The 12,580-nt window shown below is 39.7% G+C and overlaps 10 non-coding genes across 10 annotated transcripts; all 10 read right to left on the bottom strand.

Moving 5' to 3' along the window:
- Window positions 1–988: 988 nt before the first annotated feature.
- On the bottom strand, window positions 989–1,061 carry TRNAV-CAC (transfer RNA valine (anticodon CAC)). The gene has a single exon. It is a non-coding gene; the product is annotated as a tRNA-Val (tRNA).
- Window positions 1,062–1,361: 300 nt separating this feature from the next.
- Window positions 1,362–1,433, bottom strand: TRNAP-UGG (transfer RNA proline (anticodon UGG)). Its single transcript has one exon. It is a non-coding gene; the product is annotated as a tRNA-Pro (tRNA).
- Window positions 1,434–3,608: 2,175 nt separating this feature from the next.
- TRNAV-CAC (transfer RNA valine (anticodon CAC)) lies at window positions 3,609–3,681 on the bottom strand. The gene has a single exon. It is a non-coding gene; the product is annotated as a tRNA-Val (tRNA).
- A 300-nt stretch (window positions 3,682–3,981) lies between these two features.
- TRNAP-UGG (transfer RNA proline (anticodon UGG)) lies at window positions 3,982–4,053 on the bottom strand. The gene has a single exon. It is a non-coding gene; the product is annotated as a tRNA-Pro (tRNA).
- A 2,143-nt stretch (window positions 4,054–6,196) lies between these two features.
- On the bottom strand, window positions 6,197–6,269 carry TRNAV-CAC (transfer RNA valine (anticodon CAC)). The gene has a single exon. It is a non-coding gene; the product is annotated as a tRNA-Val (tRNA).
- Window positions 6,270–6,569: 300 nt separating this feature from the next.
- On the bottom strand, window positions 6,570–6,641 carry TRNAP-UGG (transfer RNA proline (anticodon UGG)). The gene has a single exon. It is a non-coding gene; the product is annotated as a tRNA-Pro (tRNA).
- Window positions 6,642–8,752: 2,111 nt separating this feature from the next.
- TRNAV-CAC (transfer RNA valine (anticodon CAC)) lies at window positions 8,753–8,825 on the bottom strand. The gene has a single exon. It is a non-coding gene; the product is annotated as a tRNA-Val (tRNA).
- Window positions 8,826–9,125: 300 nt separating this feature from the next.
- On the bottom strand, window positions 9,126–9,197 carry TRNAP-UGG (transfer RNA proline (anticodon UGG)). The gene has a single exon. It is a non-coding gene; the product is annotated as a tRNA-Pro (tRNA).
- Window positions 9,198–11,356: 2,159 nt separating this feature from the next.
- On the bottom strand, window positions 11,357–11,429 carry TRNAV-CAC (transfer RNA valine (anticodon CAC)). The gene has a single exon. It is a non-coding gene; the product is annotated as a tRNA-Val (tRNA).
- A 300-nt stretch (window positions 11,430–11,729) lies between these two features.
- On the bottom strand, window positions 11,730–11,801 carry TRNAP-UGG (transfer RNA proline (anticodon UGG)). The gene has a single exon. It is a non-coding gene; the product is annotated as a tRNA-Pro (tRNA).
- Between the last annotated feature and the right edge of the window lie 779 nt (window positions 11,802–12,580).

Here is a 12,580-nt window from a genome sequence, read left to right as displayed (position 1 = left end):
TATCTATCTATCTATCTATCTATCTATCTATCTATCTATCTATCTATCTATCTATCTATCTATCTATCTATCTATCTATCTATCTATCTATCTATCTATCTATCTATCTATCTTTATATATGGATACCTGCGTACACATACATATAGATATGCCAGGCATTCCTTTAGATTTGTTCCAACCTCTTACCATTTATTTGAGAATCCCTACTTTTCAAGTGACTGCAAATGAAGTCATTTCCGGCACTTTTTGGCCGGTGCAAGGTAACAAAAACACATGACAACTTTTAATAAAAATCATTGGTCTCTTTATTAACGCGCACTGTCAAACATGGGGCTTTCACACGTCAGGTAAACATGATAACCAATATACAACAGAAGCAGATGTAGATTGCTTATCAATGCCGGGATAGAACAGTTGTGAATTGAGTAGAAGAAGGGCCCCTGAATTGATACTTATTATATACAGCCTGTAAGATAGTGAAAAATGCAGGCTAGGAAAGGAGATGCAAATATCAATGTATTAGAAAAATACATAAAGAGGAGTGATTTGCTTTTATTCATTCAAGGCTAGAAAAAATCAACATACTATTGCAAGCATTCATACACCACCAAATAGAAATAAACAATTCTGACATTAAACGTAAAGGTGACGATGCATTTGTATCATCACCTTGAGAAGGGTCACCGAGGAATTGAGCCCAGGGCTTCTGCACTTAAACACCAGAAACACTCCACTAAACTAAGATGCCTGTTGGTGCCAACAATTCCCAAAGTTAATGCATGTTCTAGGTGAGCAATGAACAGAATGCAGGGCTCTTTTCAAAGCGAGGTCTGTGAATCAACAGATACATCCACATGCCAATTACTTTAGTGTTTTTAAGAGAATTCACTTTCTTGGAACGAGTCTGCATGAAACCATCTTCAGGGCCTGGACAATTTCATGGCAAAACGGCACCTCTCAACATTGCAGCCAAGACAATATAACAACTGTTTCTGCCCGGTTTCGAACCGGGGACCTTTCGCGTGTGAGGCAAACGTGATAACCACTACACTACAGAAACAGATGTCTACAGTTGATTCTTCTGTGATGAAACTTCTCAAAACAGGCTATTCCAAGGGCCTCTGGTTTTAGATTTCTTTCATGCAACCTTCCCAGACAGCCCTAGCTGAACGCTTGTATATGCCATGCAAGTTCAGCATTTTTGCAAAATGCTTAAAGAGAAATGTTTCCTATTTGCTCAGGCAGGGCAAGGTTAAAAGCATGAGACTCTAGCAAATATTCATCCAGTACTGCAAAGAGAAAATTGATATTGGCTTTGAAATGCATACTTCAATACTACTTTAAAAAAGCACCAATGAAAGGGCTCGTCCGGGATTTGAACCCGGGACCTCTCGCACCCAAAGCGAGAATCATACCCCTAGACCAACGAGCCTTCGAAAGACCCGCACCTCTGAAAAGCTAATACCAGCTCTAAGCACGCAATGAAGATCATGCTGGGGACTTTTTCATGCTTGGTCTGTGAATACACATGAAATTCAGTGTCAACTTACCCTTTCTCAAATGATATCACTATCATTTATAAGTGTCCCCTTTTATTTTGTCCCAGCATTGGACACGTCTTACAGGAAGTCAGCACTTATTTATCTATTTCTGCAGTGGCTAGACCCTAAAGAGAAAGAATAAAAAGCTGTTCATAACAACATAAGAAACACATGTTGCATTTTTTCTCAAATGCTTATTCCCTTTGTGCAAATCGGAATGCCAAGCTGAATAACTGGGCCACAGATTCTGGCTAATTATCTTTCCCTTGAATGCAAGTAGCAATAAAAACTGCCTAATGCAGGACTAAAGCATTCCTTGCAAGCCTCTAACATCATAACATAACTGAGCTGCTGGTAGCAAGCTAAGCAATACCTTCCCAAAATGAGAAGTACATGTGCTAATCCGCTCAATCAGCGCTCGATCAGGCTCGATCAGGCGAGATATAGAAAAGGTGGAAAGGGTCCAAATGGCTGTCCCTTCCTTTTTAGGGTGGGTCCTTCTGACTATCATAGGATTGCTTGTACGAGTGGCCAGGGTCAGAGAAAAAACTTTCAACCCTTCTCAGTGTTCTATCCAGAAGCAGGCATTTTCTGTGCCTTTAATTTCAGGCTTTTCCCAGCAGTCTCTGTTCTGCCTATGTAAATTAACAAAAGCAGTGCTTATTCATCACTTACTCTAATGTCCTTACTGTCCAGAAAGCTCTGCCTAAGTATGCTTTTTTTCTTTTTCAGTGAAATTCTAAATGTTTTTTCTGCCCAGTCTATGGCAGTAGAATGCTGCTTATGATGCCACATTTTGTTGAATCACCAAGGTACAACTACAGAGGAATATATGAGTCTGAACGACATGGAACTCTTAGCTAACACATCACAATGTGTGATGCTTGCCAACCAAGCACTAGATTCTGGAGCGCTGATGATCAGAACATTCTGCTCCTGAAGGAAAGGAAAGACAGCTTGATGGAAAATAAAGTCTCAGTTTATATTAACGCTCTCTCTCTCCCAATATCTATCTATCTATCTATCTATCTATCTATCTATCTATCTATCTATCTATCTATCTATCTATCTATCTATCTATCTATCTATCTATCTATCTATCTATCTATCTATCTATCTATCTATCTATCTATCTATCTATCTATCTATCTATCTATCTATCTATCTATCTATCTATCTATCTATCTATCTTTATATATGGATACCTGCGTACACATACATATAGATATGCCATGCATTCCTTTAGATTTGTTCCAACCTCTTACCATTTATTTGAGAATCCCTACTTTTCAAGTGACTGCAAATGAAGTCATTTCCGGCACTTTTTGGCCGGTGCAAGGTAACAAAAACACATGACAACTTTTAATAAAAATCATTGGTCTCTTTATTAATGCGCACTGTCAAACATGGGGCTTTCACACGTCAGGTAAACATGATAACCAATATACAACAGAAGCAGATGTAGATTGCTTATCAATGCCGGGATAGAACAGTTGTGAATTGAGTAGAAGAAGGGCCCCTGAATTGATACTTATTATATACAGCCTGTAAGATAGTGAAAAATGCAGGCTAGGAAAGGAGATGCAAATATCAATGTATTAGAAAAATACATAAAGAGGAGTGATTTGCTTTTATTCATTCAAGGCTAGAAAAAATCAACATACTATTGCAAGCATTCATACACCACCAAATAGAAATAAACAATTCTGACATTAAACGTAAAGGTGATGATGCATTTGTATCATCACCTTGAGAAGGGTCACCGAGGAATTGAGCCCAGGGCTTCTGCACTTAAACACCAGAAACACTCCACTAAACTAAGATGCCTGTTGGTGCCAACAATTCCCAAAGTTAATGCATGTTCTAGGTGAGCAATGAACAGAATGCAGGGCTCTTATGAAAGCGAGGTCAGTGAATCAACAGATACATCCACATGCCAATTACTTTAGTGTTTTTAAGAGAATTCACTTTCTTGGAACGAGTCTGCATGAAACCATCTTCAGGGCCTGGACAATTTCATGGCAAAACGGCACCTCTCAACATTGCAGCCAAGACAATATAACAACTGTTTCTGCCCGGTTTCGAACCGGGGACCTTTCGCGTGTGAGGCAAACGTGATAACCACTACACTACAGAAACAGATGTCTACAGTTGATTCTTCTGTGATGAAACTTCTCAAAACAGGCTATTCCAAGGGCCTCTGGTTTTAGATTTCTTTCATGCAACCTTCCCAGACAGCCCTAGCTGAACGCTTGTATATGCCATGCAAGTTCAGCATTTTTGCAAAATGCTTAAAGAGAAATGTTTCCTATTTGCTCAGGCAGGGCAAGGTTAAAAGCATGAGACTCTAGCAAATATTCATCCACTACTGCAAAGAGAAAATTGATATTGGCTTTGAAATGCATACTTCAATACTACTTTAAAAAAGCACCAATGAAAGGGCTCGTCCGGGATTTGAACCCGGGACCTCTCGCACCCAAAGCGAGAATCATACCCCTAGACCAACGAGCCTTCGAAAGACCCGCACCTCTGAAAAGCTAATACCAGCTCTAAGCACGCAATGAAGATCATGCTGGGGACTTTTTCATGCTTGGTCTGTGAAAACACATGAAATTCAGTGTCAACTTACCCTTTCTCAAATGATATCACTATCATTTATAAGTGTCCCCTTTTATTTTGTCCCAGCATTGGACACGTCTTACAGGAAGTCAGCACTTATTTATCTATTTCTGCAGTGGCTAGACCCTAAAGAGAAAGAATAAAAAGCTGTTCATAACAACATAAGAAACACATGTTGCATTTTTTCTCAAATGCTTATTCCCTTTGTGCAAATCGGAATGCCAAGCTGAATAACTGGGTCACAGATTCTGGCTAATTATCTTTCCCTTGAATGCAAGTAGCAATAAAAACTGCCTAATGCAGGACTAAAGCATTCCTTGCAAGCCTCTAACATCATAACATAACTGAGCTGCTGGTAGCAAGCTAAGCAATACCTTCCCAAAATGAGAAGTACATGTGCTAATCCGCTCAATCAGCGCTCGATCAGGCTCGATCAGGCGAGATATAGAAAAGGTGGAAAGGGTCCAAATGGCTGTCCCTTCCTTTTTAGGGTGGGTCCTTCTGACTATCATAGGATTGCTTGTATAAGTGGCCAGGGTCAGAGAAAAAACTTTCAACCCTTCTCAGTGTTCTATCCAGAAGCAGGCATTTTCTGTGCCTTTAATTTCAGGCTTTTCCCAGCAGTCTCTGTTCTGCCTATGTAAATTAACAAAAGCAGTGCTTATTCATCACTTACTCTAATGTCCTTACTGTCCAGAAAGCTCTGCCTAAGTATGCTTTTTTTCTTTTTCAGTGAAATTCTAAATGTTTTTTCTGCCCAGTCTATGGCAGTAGAATGCTGCTTATAATGCCACATTTTGTTGAATCACCAAGGTACAACTACAGAGGAATATATGAGTCTGAACGACATGGAACTCTTAGCTAACACATCACAATGTGTGATGCTTGCCAACCAAGCACTAGATTCTGGAGCGCTGATGATCAGAACATTCTGCTCCTGAAGGAAAGGAAAGACAGCTTGATGGAAAATAAAGTCTCAGTTTATATTAACGCTCTCTCTCTCCCAATATCTATCTATCTATCTATCTATCTATCTATCTATCTATCTATCTATCTATCTATCTATCTATCTATCTATCTATCTATCTATCTATCTATCTATCTATCTATCTATCTATCTATCTATCTATCTATCTATCTATCTATCTATCTATCTATCTTTATATATGGATACCTGCGTACACATACATATAGATATGCCAGGCATTCCTTTAGATTTGTTCCAACCTCTTACCATTTATTTGAGAATCCCTACTTTTCAAGTGACTGCAAATGAAGTCATTTCCGGCACTTTTTGGCCGGTGCAAGGTAACAAAAACACATGACAACTTTTAATAAAAATCATTGGTCTCTTTATTAACGCGCACTGTCAAACATGGGGCTTTCACACGTCAGGTAAACATGATAACCAATATACAACAGAAGCAGATGTAGATTGCTTATCAATGCCGGGATAGAACAGTTGTGAATTGAGTAGAAGAAGGGCCCCTGAATTGATACTTATTATATACAGCCTGTAAGATAGTGAAAAATGCAGGCTAGGAAAGGAGATGCAAATATCAATGTATTAGAAAAATACATAAAGAGGAGTGATTTGCTTTTATTCATTCAAGGCTAGAAAAAATCAACATACTATTGCAAGCATTCATACACCACCAAATAGAAATAAACAATTCTGACATTAAACGTAAAGGTGACGATGCATTTGTATCATCACCTTGAGAAGGGTCACCGAGGAATTGAGCCCAGGGCTTCTGCACTTAAACACCAGAAACACTCCACTAAACTAAGATGCCTGTTGGTGCCAACAATTCCCAAAGTTAATGCATGTTCTAGGTGAGCAATGAACAGAATGCAGGGCTCTTTTCAAAGCGAGGTCTGTGAATCAACAGATACATCCACATGCCAATTACTTTAGTGTTTTTAAGAGAATTCACTTTCTTGGAACGAGTCTGCATGAAACCATCTTCAGGGCCTGGACAATTTCATGGCAAAACGGCACCTCTCAACATTGCAGCCAAGACAATATAACAACTGTTTCTGCCCGGTTTCGAACCGGGGACCTTTCGCGTGTGAGGCAAACGTGATAACCACTACACTACAGAAACAGATGTCTACAGTTGATTCTTCTGTGATGAAACTTCTCAAAACAGGCTATTCCAAGGGCCTCTGGTTTTAGATTTCTTTCATGCAACCTTCCCAGACAGCCCTAGCTGAACGCTTGTATATGCCATGCAAGTTCAGCATTTTTGCAAAATGCTTAAAGAGAAATGTTTCCTATTTGCTCAGGCAGGGCAAGGTTAAAAGCATGAGACTCTAGCAAATATTCATCCACTACTGCAAAGAGAAAATTGATATTGGCTTTGAAATGCATACTTCAATACTACTTTAAAAAAGCACCAATGAAAGGGCTCGTCCGGGATTTGAACCCGGGACCTCTCGCACCCAAAGCGAGAATCATACCCCTAGACCAACGAGCCTTCGAAAGACCCGCACCTCTGAAAAGCTAATACCAGCTCTAAGCACGCAATGAAGATCATGCTGGGGACTTTTTCATGCTTGGTCTGTGAATACACATGAAATTCAGTGTCAACTTACCCTTTCTCAAATGATATCACTATCATTTATAAGTGTCCCCTTTTATTTTGTCCCAGCATTGGACACGTCTTACAGGAAGTCAGCACTTATTTATCTATTTCTGCAGTGGCTAGACCCTAAAGAGAAAGAATAAAAAGCTGTTCATAACAACATAAGAAACACATGTTGCATTTTTTCTCAAATGCTTATTCCCTTTGTGCAAATCGGAATGCCAAGCTGAATAACTGGGCCACAGATTCTGGCTAATTATCTTTCCCTTGAATGCAAGTAGCAATAAAAACTGCCTAATGCAGGACTAAAGCATTCCTTGCAAGCCTCTAACATCATAACATAACTGAGCTGCTGGTAGCAAGCTAAGCAATACCTTCCCAAAATGAGAAGTACATGTGCTAATCCGCTCAATCAGCGCTCGATCAGGCTCGATCAGGCGAGATATAGAAAAGGTGGAAAGGGTCCAAATGGCTGTCCCTTCCTTTTTAGGGTGGGTCCTTCTGACTATCATAGGATTGCTTGTACGAGTGGCCAGGGTCAGAGAAAAAACTTTCAACCCTTCTCAGTGTTCTATCCAGAAGCAGGCATTTTCTGTGCCTTTAATTTCAGGCTTTTCCCAGCAGTCTCTGTTCTGCCTATGTAAATTAACAAAAGCAGTGCTTATTCATCACTTACTCTAATGTCCTTACTGTCCAGAAAGCTCTGCCTAAGTATGCTTTTTTTCTTTTTCAGTGAAATTCTAAATGTTTTTTCTGCCCAGTCTATGGCAGTAGAATGCTGCTTATGATGCCACATTTTGTTGAATCACCAAGGTACAACTACAGAGGAATATATGAGTCTGAACGACATGGAACTCTTAGCTAACACATCACAATGTGTGATGCTTGCCAACCAAGCACTAGATTCTGGAGCGCTGATGATCAGAACATTCTGCTCCTGAAGGAAAGGAAAGACAGCTTGATGGAAAATAAAGTCTCAGTTTATATTAACGCTCTCTCTCTCCCAATATCTATCTATCTATCTATCTATCTATCTATCTATCTATCTATCTATCTATCTATCTATCTATCTATCTATCTATCTATCTATCTATCTATCTATCTATCTATCTATCTATCTATCTATCTTTATATATGGATACCTGCGTACACATACATATAGATATGCCATGCATTCCTTTAGATTTGTTCCAACCTCTTACCATTTATTTGAGAATCCCTACTTTTCAAGTGACTGCAAATGAAGTCATTTCCGGCACTTTTTGGCCGGTGCAAGGTAACAAAAACACATGACAACTTTTAATAAAAATCATTGGTCTCTTTATTAATGCGCACTGTCAAACATGGGGCTTTCACACGTCAGGTAAACATGATAACCAATATACAACAGAAGCAGATGTAGATTGCTTATCAATGCCGGGATAGAACAGTTGTGAATTGAGTAGAAGAAGGGCCCCTGAATTGATACTTATTATATACAGCCTGTAAGATAGTGAAAAATGCAGGCTAGGAAAGGAGATGCAAATATCAATGTATTAGAAAAATACATAAAGAGGAGTGATTTGCTTTTATTCATTCAAGGCTAGAAAAAATCAACATACTATTGCAAGCATTCATACACCACCAAATAGAAATAAACAATTCTGACATTAAACGTAAAGGTGATGATGCATTTGTATCATCACCTTGAGAAGGGTCACCGAGGAATTGAGCCCAGGGCTTCTGCACTTAAACACCAGAAACACTCCACTAAACTAAGATGCCTGTTGGTGCCAACAATTCCCAAAGTTAATGCATGTTCTAGGTGAGCAATGAACAGAATGCAGGGCTCTTATGAAAGCGAGGTCAGTGAATCAACAGATACATCCACATGCCAATTACTTTAGTGTTTTTAAGAGAATTCACTTTCTTGGAACGAGTCTGCATGAAACCATCTTCAGGGCCTGGACAATTTCATGGCAAAACGGCACCTCTCAACATTGCAGCCAAGACAATATAACAACTGTTTCTGCCCGGTTTCGAACCGGGGACCTTTCGCGTGTGAGGCAAACGTGATAACCACTACACTACAGAAACAGATGTCTACAGTTGATTCTTCTGTGATGAAACTTCTCAAAACAGGCTATTCCAAGGGCCTCTGGTTTTAGATTTCTTTCATGCAACCTTCCCAGACAGCCCTAGCTGAACGCTTGTATATGCCATGCAAGTTCAGCATTTTTGCAAAATGCTTAAAGAGAAATGTTTCCTATTTGCTCAGGCAGGGCAAGGTTAAAAGCATGAGACTCTAGCAAATATTCATCCACTACTGCAAAGAGAAAATTGATATTGGCTTTGAAATGCATACTTCAATACTACTTTAAAAAAGCACCAATGAAAGGGCTCGTCCGGGATTTGAACCCGGGACCTCTCGCACCCAAAGCGAGAATCATACCCCTAGACCAACGAGCCTTCGAAAGACCCGCACCTCTGAAAAGCTAATACCAGCTCTAAGCACGCAATGAAGATCATGCTGGGGACTTTTTCATGCTTGGTCTGTGAATACACATGAAATTCAGTGTCAACTTACCCTTTCTCAAATGATATCACTATCATTTATAAGTGTCCCCTTTTATTTTGTCCCAGCATTGGACACGTCTTACAGGAAGTCAGCACTTATTTATCTATTTCTGCAGTGGCTAGACCCTAAAGAGAAAGAATAAAAAGCTGTTCATAACAACATAAGAAACACATGTTGCATTTTTTCTCAAATGCTTATTCCCTTTGTGCAAATCGGAATGCCAAGCTGAATAACTGGGCCACAGATTCTGGCTAATTATCTTTCCCTTGAATGCAAGTAGCAATAAAAACTGCCTAATGCAGGACTAAAGCATTCCTTGCAAGCCTCTAACATCATAACATAACTGAGCTGCTGGTAGCAAGCTAAGCAATACCTTCCCAAAATGAGAAGTACATGTGCTAATCCGCTCAATCAGCGCTCGATCAGGCTCGATCAGGCGAGATATAGAAAAGGTGGAAAGGGTCCAAATGGCTGTCCCTTCCTTTTTAGGGTGGGTCCTTCTGACTATCATAGGATTGCTTGTACGAGTGGCCAGGGTCAGAGAAAAAACTTTCAACCCTTCTCAGTGTTCTATCCAGAAGCAGGCATTTTCTGTGCCTTTAATTTCAGGCTTTTCCCAGCAGTCTCTGTTCTGCCTATGTAAATTAACAAAAGTAGTGCTTATTCATCACTTACTCTAATGTCCTTACTGTCCAGAAAGCTCTGCCTAAGTATGCTTTTTTTCTTTTTCAGTGAAATTCTAAATGTTTTTTCTGCCCAGTCTATGGCAGTAGAATGCTGCTTATAATGCCACATTTTGTTGAATCACCAAGGTACAACTACAGAGGAATATATGAGTCTGAACGACATGGAACTCTTAGCTAACACATCACAATGTGTGATGCTTGCCAACCAAGCACTAGATTCTGGAGCGCTGATGATCAGAACATTCTGCTCCTGAAGGAAAGGAAAGACAGCTTGATGGAAAATAAAGTCTCAGTTTATATTAACGCTCTCTCTCTCCCAATATCTATCTATCTATCTATCTATCTATCTATCTATCTATCTATCTATCTATCTATCTATCTATCTATCTATCTATCTATCTATCTATCTATCTATCTATCTATCTATCTATCTATCTATCTATCTATCTATCTATCTATCTATCTATCTATCTATCTATCTATCTATCTTTATATATGGATACCTGCGTACACATACATATAGATATGCCAGGCATTCCTTTAGATTTGTTCCAACCTCTTACCATTTATTTGAGAATCCCTACTTTTCAAGTGACTGCAAATGAAGTCATTTCCGGCACTTTTTGGCCGGTGCAAGGTAACAAAAACACATGACAACTTTTAATAAAAATCATTGGTCTCTTTATTAACGCGCACTGTCAAACATGGGGCTTTCACACGTCAGGTAAACATGATAACCAATATACAACAGAAGCAGATGTAGATTGCTTATCAATGCCGGGATAGAACAGTTGTGAATTGAGTAGAAGAAGGGCCCCTGAATTGATACTTATTATATACAGCCTGTAAGATAGTGAAAAATGCAGGCTAGGAAAGGAGATGCAAATATCAATGTATTAGAAAAATACATAAAGAGGAGTGATTTGCTTTTATTCATTCAAGGCTAGAAAAAATCAACATACTATTGCAAGCATTCATACACCACCAAATAGAAATAAACAATTCTGACATTAAACGTAAAGGTGACGATGCATTTGTATCATCACCTTGAGAAGGGTCACCGAGGAATTGAGCCCAGGGCTTCTGCACTTAAACACCAGAAACACTCCACTAAACTAAGATGCCTGTTGGTGCCAACAATTCCCAAAGTTAATGCATGTTCTAGGTGAGCAATGAACAGAATGCAGGGCTCTTTTCAAAGCGAGGTCTGTGAATCAACAGATACATCCACATGCCAATTACTTTAGTGTTTTTAAGAGAATTCACTTTCTTGGAACGAGTCTGCATGAAACCATCTTCAGGGCCTGGACAATTTCATGGCAAAACGGCACCTCTCAACATTGCAGCCAAGACAATATAACAACTGTTTCTGCCCGGTTTCGAACCGGGGACCTTTCGCGTGTGAGGCAAACGTGATAACCACTACACTACAGAAACAGATGTCTACAGTTGATTCTTCTGTGATGAAACTTCTCAAAACAGGCTATTCCAAGGGCCTCTGGTTTTAGATTTCTTTCATGCAACCTTCCCAGACAGCCCTAGCTGAACGCTTGTATATGCCATGCAAGTTCAGCATTTTTGCAAAATGCTTAAAGAGAAATGTTTCCTATTTGCTCAGGCAGGGCAAGGTTAAAAGCATGAGACTCTAGCAAATATTCATCCACTACTGCAAAGAGAAAATTGATATTGGCTTTGAAATGCATACTTCAATACTACTTTAAAAAAGCACCAATGAAAGGGCTCGTCCGGGATTTGAACCCGGGACCTCTCGCACCCAAAGCGAGAATCATACCCCTAGACCAACGAGCCTTCGAAAGACCCGCACCTCTGAAAAGCTAATACCAGCTCTAAGCACGCAATGAAGATCATGCTGGGGACTTTTTCATGCTTGGTCTGTGAATACACATGAAATTCAGTGTCAACTTACCCTTTCTCAAATGATATCACTATCATTTATAAGTGTCCCCTTTTATTTTGTCCCAGCATTGGACACGTCTTACAGGAAGTCAGCACTTATTTATCTATTTCTGCAGTGGCTAGACCCTAAAGAGAAAGAATAAAAAGCTGTTCATAACAACATAAGAAACACATGTTGCATTTTTTCTCAAATGCTTATTCCCTTTGTGCAAATCGGAATGCCAAGCTGAATAACTGGGCCACAGATTCTGGCTAATTATCTTTCCCTTGAATGCAAGTAGCAATAAAAACTGCCTAATGCAGGACTAAAGCATTCCTTGCAAGCCTCTAACATCATAACATAACTGAGCTGCTGGTAGCAAGCTAAGCAATACCTTCCCAAAATGAGAAGTACATGTGCTAATCCGCTCAATCAGCGCTCGATCAGGCTCGATCAGGCGAGATATAGAAAAGGTGGAAAGGGTCCAAATGGCTGTCCCTTCCTTTTTAGGGTGGGTCCTTCTGACTATCATAGGATTGCTTGTACGAGTGGCCAGGGTCAGAGAAAAAACTTTCAACCCTTCTCAGTGTTCTATCCAGAAGCAGGCATTTTCTGTGCCTTTAATTTCAGGCTTTTCCCAGCAGTCTCTGTTCTGCCTATGTAAATTAACAAAAGCAGTGCTTATTCATCA

The sequence above is a fragment of the Lissotriton vulgaris genome, unplaced genomic scaffold (genome assembly GCF_964263255.1).
Source record: "Lissotriton vulgaris unplaced genomic scaffold, aLisVul1.2 SCAFFOLD_4897, whole genome shotgun sequence".
Classification (NCBI taxonomy): domain Eukaryota; kingdom Metazoa; phylum Chordata; class Amphibia; order Caudata; family Salamandridae; genus Lissotriton; species Lissotriton vulgaris.
This window is presented reverse-complemented; position numbering and strand designations above follow the sequence as displayed.